The sequence below is a fragment of the Coturnix japonica genome, chromosome 22 (genome assembly GCF_054131305.1).
Source record: "Coturnix japonica strain WE chromosome 22, WE-NBRP24, whole genome shotgun sequence".
Lineage (NCBI taxonomy): Eukaryota > Metazoa > Chordata > Aves > Galliformes > Phasianidae > Coturnix > Coturnix japonica.
The window spans coordinates 927,513-935,000 of NC_140684.1; the positions used below are offsets into that span (position 1 = coordinate 927,513).

The window sequence follows — 7,488 nt, forward strand, 5'->3', positions numbered from 1 at the left end:
CCCGACCCGACCCGACCGCTTCCGCCGTTGACCCTCCATCGCGCCCGCCCGCATCCTCCCCTCCCCTCCCCTCCCCTGCCCTCCCCTCCCTTGTGGTGTTATTTAAATTTATTAAAATAGGTAGGGCAGACCTGGGCTCCGGCATTCGAGCTCGGCGTCCTCGCGCACGACCGTCTCCGTCGTTCGTCCTCCCTCGGGCACGCTTGCTTCCTCCATTATTGTGGTGGGTTTTTTTTTTGTTTTTTGTTTTTTTTAAAATATTTTTGTTTCTTTTCAATTTTTTTTCATTTTTTTCTCATTTTTTCCCCATTTTTTCTTTTTATTCCCTTTTTTCCCGTTTTTAAATATTTTTTTCTTTCTTTTTCTCTTTCTTTTTTTTTAAAATTTTCTTTTCCCCATATTTCCTTATTATTTATTTAGTTATTCATGCAATTATTAATATCGCTCTTCCGCTCCCCCATATTTTATTACTTTTATTTTTTTTTATTTTATTTTATTTTATTTTATTTTATTTTATTTTATTTTATTTTATTTTATTTTATTTTATTTTATTTTATTTTATTTTATTTTACTTTATTTTATTTTATTTTATTTTATTTTATTTTATTTTATTTTATTTTATTATAATTTATTTTATTATTTTATTTTACCGCGACATTTTACGATCTATCTGTACTTTTTCACACCTACTTCTCTTCTACTTTTCTTTGACTTCTGGCTTCCCTTCCCTTCCCTTCCCTTCCCTTCCCTTCCCTTCCCTTCCCTTCCCTTCCCTTCCCTTCCCTTCCCTTCCCTTCCCTTCCCTTCCCTTCCCTTCCCTTCCCTTCCCTTCCCTTCCCTTCCCTTCCCTTCCCTTCCCTTCCCTTCCCTTCCCTTCCCTTCCCTTCCCTTCCCTTCCCTTCCCTTCCCTTCCCTTCCCTTCCCTTCCCTTCCCTTCCCTTCCCTTCCCTTCCCTTCCCTTCCCTTCCCTTCCCTTCCCTTCCCTTCCCTTCCCTTCCCTTCCCTTCCCTTCCCTTCCCTTCCCTTCCCTTCCCTTCCCTTCCCTTCCCTTCCCTTCCCTTCCCTTCCCTTCCCTTCCCTTCCCTTCCCTTCCCTTCCCTTCCCTTCCCTTCCCTTTCTCCTCGTCACCCGCGCGTGAGTAGGCCCGGCACGGCCTCTGTCACGAAGAACGGGGTCACTTGGTTGGCCGGGGACGGATGGGGGGGTCCGCGACGGGGTTGGGGGTATGCGGGTAGACCTGGTTGCTGGCCGGCGCCTGATCTTCCCGGCCCCGCGTCTGTCTTCCACCTTCCCCCCCCCCCCCAGTCCACACCGCACGAGCGGGAACCCGACCCGTACCCAACGGTGGCCCGCCTCCGCCTGCCCCCACCCCGGCCCTCGCTCACAACCCGCCCTCTCCCGGACGCATCTTGCCCGACCGGCACGCAACCGTGTTTTTTTATTTGTTTGTTTGTTTTTGTTTTTTTTTTTTTTTGTTTGGTCGGTCACTCGCTCGGTTATTTGTTTGGACCCGATTGGCCTGTTTGGTTTTTTTCTTTTCTTTCCTTTTTCCGCCGGGGTGCTCCTGACGGCTCGGCCCAATGGCGGCTCGACTCGGCGACCGGAGCCCGCCAAAACGCCTCGCCACCCCCCAGCCCCGCCGCCACCACCACCACCGCCACCACCGCCACCTCCGCCACCACCGCCACCGCCGCCACCACCTCCTCCTCCCGCCGAAAATCCCACGTACCGTTCCACCTCATCTGCCGGCTGGGAGAGAGGCTAGGCGCGAACCCCGCGGGGGACGTGGCCGCCTCCCGCTGGCCCACCTCTCGCCGCTGCCATCTTCCCGCCGCTCTTTCGCCATCCCTCGCCACGCGGCCTGCCCGCAGTCCGGATATCCGGCCCGAACGGACCCCGGTGGGCGGGGCCCGCGCAAGTACCCACGCTCTTCCTGCAGAGCCGGGGAGGCGGGGGGGGGGGCGGGGCGGCTTTTCCAAAAACTAAAAAAGGGGAAAGCAAAGAAGAACCCACGAGAAAAACAAACAAGCAAACAAACAAACAAACAAACGGAAAATAATAAAACCGAGAGGGCGCGTGGGGGCACGAACAAGCAATCGAACGGACCAAAGTACGAACGGATGGACGAACAAACAAACACGCAGACAAAAGGGCAAAACCGCGGTGGCGGTGGCGCGACGGCCAGCTTCAAGCAAGGCCGAACCGAGAAGCCCGGGTGCGCCCCGACCCGGCGAACAGCGGCCAGCTCATATGTGCACCCTGGTCGTTCCGCAGCTGCGGCCGAGTGGCGTCTCCGTGGCGCCTCCGGTGCTCCGGCACGGTCAACACGGCTCGACCCCTGGCCATCGCGGCTTGAGTGCGCCGGCACGGTCCAACGTCTCCCGGTGAGCTCCGTTCGGTTCGGACGTTCCGCGGTGGCGTCCGGCGGTCTCAGCCGCGGCGGCTCGAGTGCACCGGCACGGTCCAACCTCTCCCGGCGGGCTCCGCTCGGCTCGGATGTTCCGCGGAAGTGGCCAAGTGTCGCTCTCGTGGCGGCTCCTCTGCGCTGGCAATGTCTACCCGGCTCCGAGCGTCTCCGGAGGGTGGGGGGATGGGGGGGGGGGGGACGGCGTCGGCGGCTAGGCGTCGCTTCCCATGCGGCTCGACTAGGTCGGCACGGTCTCCCCGGCTCCGAGCGGGCTAGGGTGCTCGGCGACGGCTGCTAGAGATCGCTGCCCATGCGGCTCGACTAGGTCGGCACGGTCTACCCGGCTCCGAGCGGGCCGTGGTGCTCGGCGGCGGCTGCTAGAGGTCGCTGCCTATGCGGCTCGGCTAGGTCGGCACGGTCTACACTGCTCCGTGCGTACGCGAGGGCTCGGCGGCGGTCGCTAGGTGTCGCTGCATGTCTGCCAGCCCGTCCGTCAGCGACCTCTAGCGTCCGCGGCGGAGCAGGGTAGACCGTGCCGACGTGAGCCGGCCGCCGCTCAGCGACCCCTGGCCGCCACCGCATGAGCTTCAGTCCGCTCGGAGCCAGGTAGACCGTGCCGACCAACTCGAGCCGGACGTGCAGCTTCCGCTGGCCAGCGCGGAGGCTCGTGTGCGCTGGCACGGTCCAGCCTCTCCCGGCGGGCTCCGTTCGGTTCGGACGTTCCTCGGTGGTGTCCGGGGGCTCTCAGCCGCGGCGGCTCGAGTGCGCCGGCACTGCACAGCCCCTCCCGGCGGGCTCCGCTCGGCACGGACGTTCCTCGTCAGCGTCCGGCGATCTGAGCCGCGGCGGCTCGAGTGCACCGGCACGGTCCAACCGCTCCCGGCGGGTTCCGCTTGGCTCAAACGCTCCTCGGCAGAGTCGGGCGATCTGAGCCGCGGCGACACGGTCCAGCCTCTCCAGGCGGACTCAGCTCGGCTCGGACGTTCCGCGGAAGTGCCCAGGTGCCGCTCTCATGGCTGCTCGGCCGCGCCGGCACTGTGTACCCTGCTCCGAGCGTCTCCGGGGGGGGTGGGGGGGAGAAAGGGGAGGGGGGGGGGCACGGCGTCGTCGGCTAGGCGTCGCTGCCCATGCGGCTCGAGTAGGTCGGCACGGTCTACCCGGCTCCGAGCGGGCCGTGCTGCTCGGCGGCGGCCGCTAGGGGTCGCTGCCTATGCGGCTCGTCTAGGTCGGCACGGTCTACCCGGCTCCGAGTGGGCCGTGCTGCTCGGCGGCGGCGGCTAGGGGTCGCTGCCTATGCGGCTCGTCTAGGTCGGCTCGGTCTACCCGGCTCCGAGCGGGCCGTGGTGCTCGGCGGCGGCGGCTAGGGGGCGCTGCCTATGCGGCTCAGCTAGGTCGGCACGGTCTACCCGGCTCCGAGCGGGCCGTGGTGCTCGGCGGCGGTGGCTAGGGGTCGCTGCCCGTGCGGCTTGCGTGTAGCTGCCAGGTCTACCCGCTTTCGGCTAGGTTTTGCCGCCCTGTGAGATGGGGGGCGCTAAAGCTCCGAAGCTTGCTGGGGGGTCGCTGTAGTTTCTTACCTACCGCTACGTCGACGTAGAGCGCCGCTTACCCTCGGCGCCGCTGCCGGTAGCCTGCGCCGTTCTTTTCCGAAGCAGTTTTTTCTTACGCCTTCCGTTTTCGTCTGCAGGAGCGAGCGCGTGCTCGTCTCCAGAGGCGGCAACGAGCGGGCGCAGGGGAGCGCGGTTTAGCGCCGGGCTGTGGATTTTTTCGGTTGCGGCTTTCTGGTGCGCCGCTTGGTTCGTTCGGTCCGGTGGCCTCCGTCGGTCGGATGTTCGCTGCCCGTGTCGCAGTTCGGCCCCGGACTCTGGCGTTCGCTCGTTCTGCGAGCGGGGAACCCGCCAAAATCGGGGCGAAAGGCGCGAGAGAGTGAGCGTGGGCAGGCGTCTCCCCGCGCTGCCATGGGAAGAGCCCCGAGGAGGGAGGGAGGAAGGAAGGCAGAAAGGCAGGCAGAGGGAAGAAAAGGGCGCGGGCTGGCGTGCCGGGCGGCCAGCAGTTAGACGCAGAAGGGCCCGGGGCGTCCCTGGAGGGTCCCGCCGTCACGAGGGAAGGAGAAGGGGGAGACCTGGAGCTCGCTTGTCGCGGCGGCAGCGCCGCGTTCTCCCTTTCGCACCGCTCTCACTCGCGCGCGGGAGCCCCGACACGATCCACCGTGGCGCTCCTCGGGCGCGTCGGAGAGGCTTCCCGGCGAGCCGGCTCAATCCCGCTCCCCGTGTCGTTCGGGGCGGCGTGGGGCGGGCCGGTGTTCAGGCAAGGGCGAGCACCTCGGCGGACGTTGCCCACGCACACCCACACGCACATGCGCGTGCGGTCTTTCCGCCTCGCCCGGGTGGAAGGGCTCGTGCCTTCCCCCACCGTCCCTCCTCCTCCACCTCACCGCACCCTACCCCTCCCGTCCCCTCCCTGCTCCCCCCTTATTTCCGTCGATCGATGAGGCCATTCGGGTCGCGTCAGTGAGGGCCCCCGGCCGGCCGGCGCCTCTGCGTTCCCCGTCCCGGGGAAGCCGCTGAGGCGTCTGGTCTTCAGGCACGGGCGGTCTCCTCTCCGGTTCGCTTCCCGTCATACGCGAGGTGAGGCGCTCTCCGGCTCGCTCCTAGAGCGGCCGAGAGCTCGCCCGACCGAGCCCGGCAGTGTGACGGCCGAGCGGCCCCGCGAGCCGCAGGAGTACCCAGTGAGTCGTGAGCGAGGCGCCGGCGCCGACCCCTGTTCGGGACTTGGCGAGTGCCGGCCGCGAGCAGCAAGCCGGCAGGGTGTCAAGCGAGGGAAACCGTCCGTTCGGGGAAGCGAGGCGAGGGGCTAGAAAGTTAAGGGCCGGGGGCGTCCGTGTGCGTGGGGTTTCCTTCCGACGTCCCCGCCCGCTGCGGAGCGTGCCACCTCGGGAAAGGGTCTCCGGTGTGGGGGCGGCGTCCGCCTCGAGGTCGCCTTCTCCTCTAGCGCGTCCTCCAGTCTCGGGCAGAAGGGTTCCGCTTCCTGCTCGCCCGCCGCCGGTCCCGGAGGGCGGGACAGCCCCGGCCGGTGCCGCCGTGCCATCTTTGGGTTCCGGGGGGAGTATGGTTGCAAAGCTGAAACTTAAAGGAATTGACGGAAGGGCACCACCAGGAGTGGAGCCTGCGGCTTAATTTGACTCAACACGGGAAACCTCACCCGGCCCGGACACGGACAGGATTGACAGATTGAGAGCTCTTTCTCGATTCCGTGGGTGGTGGTGCATGGCCGTTCTTAGTTGGTGGAGCGATTTGTCTGGTTAATTCCGATAACGAACGAGACTCTGGCATGCTAACTAGTTACGCGACCCCCGAGCGGTCGGCGTCCAACTTCTTAGAGGGACAAGTGGCGTTCAGCCACCCGAGATTGAGCAATAACAGGTCTGTGATGCCCTTAGATGTCCGGGGCTGCACGCGCGCTACACTGACTGGCTTAGCTTGTGTCTACCCTACGCCGGCAGGCGCAAATAACCCGTTGAACCCCATTCGTGATGGGGATCGGGGATTGCAATTATTCCCCATGAACGAGGAATTCCCAGAAGTGCGGGTCATAAGCTCGCGTTGATTAAGTCCCTGCCCTTTGTACACACCGCCCGTCGCTACTACCGATTGGATGGTTTAGTGAGGTCCTTGGATCGGCCCCGGCGGGGTCGGCCACGGCCCTGCCGGAGCATCGAGAAGACGGTCGAACTTGACTATCTAGAGGAAGCAAAAGTCGTAACAAGGTTTCCGTAGGTGAACCTGCGGAAGGATCATTACCGGGAAAAGCCGGGGCGGAGGCGAGCCGGGAGTCCGGTCTCCCCTCCCCGCCTTCGGTTCTTTCGTTCCTTCTTCCTTTCTTTCCCCCGCAAAAGCGGAGCGCGGCTCACGAGAACGAAGCTGTGCCCGAGAAGCGCGGCGCAGCGGAGTCGCTCCGCGCCCCGCGAGACGGTGAGAGAGAGAAAGGGATGCGGGGTCGCGGGGCGCGGCCGCGGGGGGCGGCGTAGGGGAGAGAGCGAGTTGGAGGCTAGGGAGGGAGGAAGGAAGGAAGGGGCAAGGCTGTTGTCGCGCCGGGGAGCGGGCGCACCCTCGCTGTGCCTTTCCCTCCTGTCCTCCCCACGGCTTCCCTTCTCCCTCCCCCCGAGCTCTCCCCCACTGCGCCGGTCCGCCGCCGGTCCGGTCCGCCTCCGGGTCCGGGACCGTCCGTTCGGTCACCTCGCCACCGCTGGGGCGCGCAAGCGGCGCGTGGCTCCGGCGGGCGGCTTCGGTCCCGCGCGGGCGGGGCGGTCCGAGCCGCGCGTTTCCTCCCGGGCGCAGCTGCCGCCGGGCGCTGGGTTACGGAGGGAAACCCCGGGCCCCGGGAGGAGGGCGAGGTGGCGGCGGCGGACGACGGGCGCGCCCCAGCGGGCGGACGCTCCCCCCGAGTGGCGCCGGGGCCAGCTGGCGGGTGCCGGGTTTCCCCTCGGCGCGCCGTCCCGTGCCGTGCCGGCCTTCGGCCGGTCGGCCGGGCGGGTGGAGGAACCCCCGCGGGGCCTTGGGGTCGTTTCCCTCAGCCCAGGGCCAGGTACCTAGCGCATGCGCCTCCACGGAGCCGGGCGGAGTTTTAAAGACTCGGGCGGCCCGCGGCTCGTCCGGCGAGGGAAAGAGGGAGGGCCGGCAACGGGGGGCCGGCGGCGCTCCGGCGGGCCGGCAGGGAAGAGGGAGCTCAGCGCGGGGCGCGGCGGCGCACCCCCTCCGCCCCTCTCCACGGCGAGCCCACCGGAGGCACGGTCCGCCGCCGCACTCCCGGCCGGTCCGACCCCCCCCTCCCCCACGCTGGGCCGAGTGCGGGCCGGAGAGGGGTTTGGTCCGTCCTCCCTCTCCGCGGCGTCGGTCTCGAGTGGAGGAGTCCGGTGCGGCGCGGGCGCATGCGCGCTCGCTCCGGCCGGCCTCGCCCCGCGTTCGGAGCGGGCCGAGACGCGTGTCTCGGCCCCGGCGCCTGCCGCTCCCCGCGCGAGCGAGAGAGCGAGCGAGCGTCGGTGCGTCCTGCGGTTGCCTCCCCGCCGTGCGCGCGCGCGGTGGGTG

General features: G+C 65.3%; 1 pseudogene; it reads left to right on the plus strand.

Moving 5' to 3' along the window:
* Window positions 1-5,503: 5,503 nt before the first annotated feature.
* LOC146757356 (18S ribosomal RNA) lies at window positions 5,504-6,195 on the plus strand (annotated as a pseudogene; the record flags this gene model as incomplete).
* Between the last annotated feature and the right edge of the window lie 1,293 nt (window positions 6,196-7,488).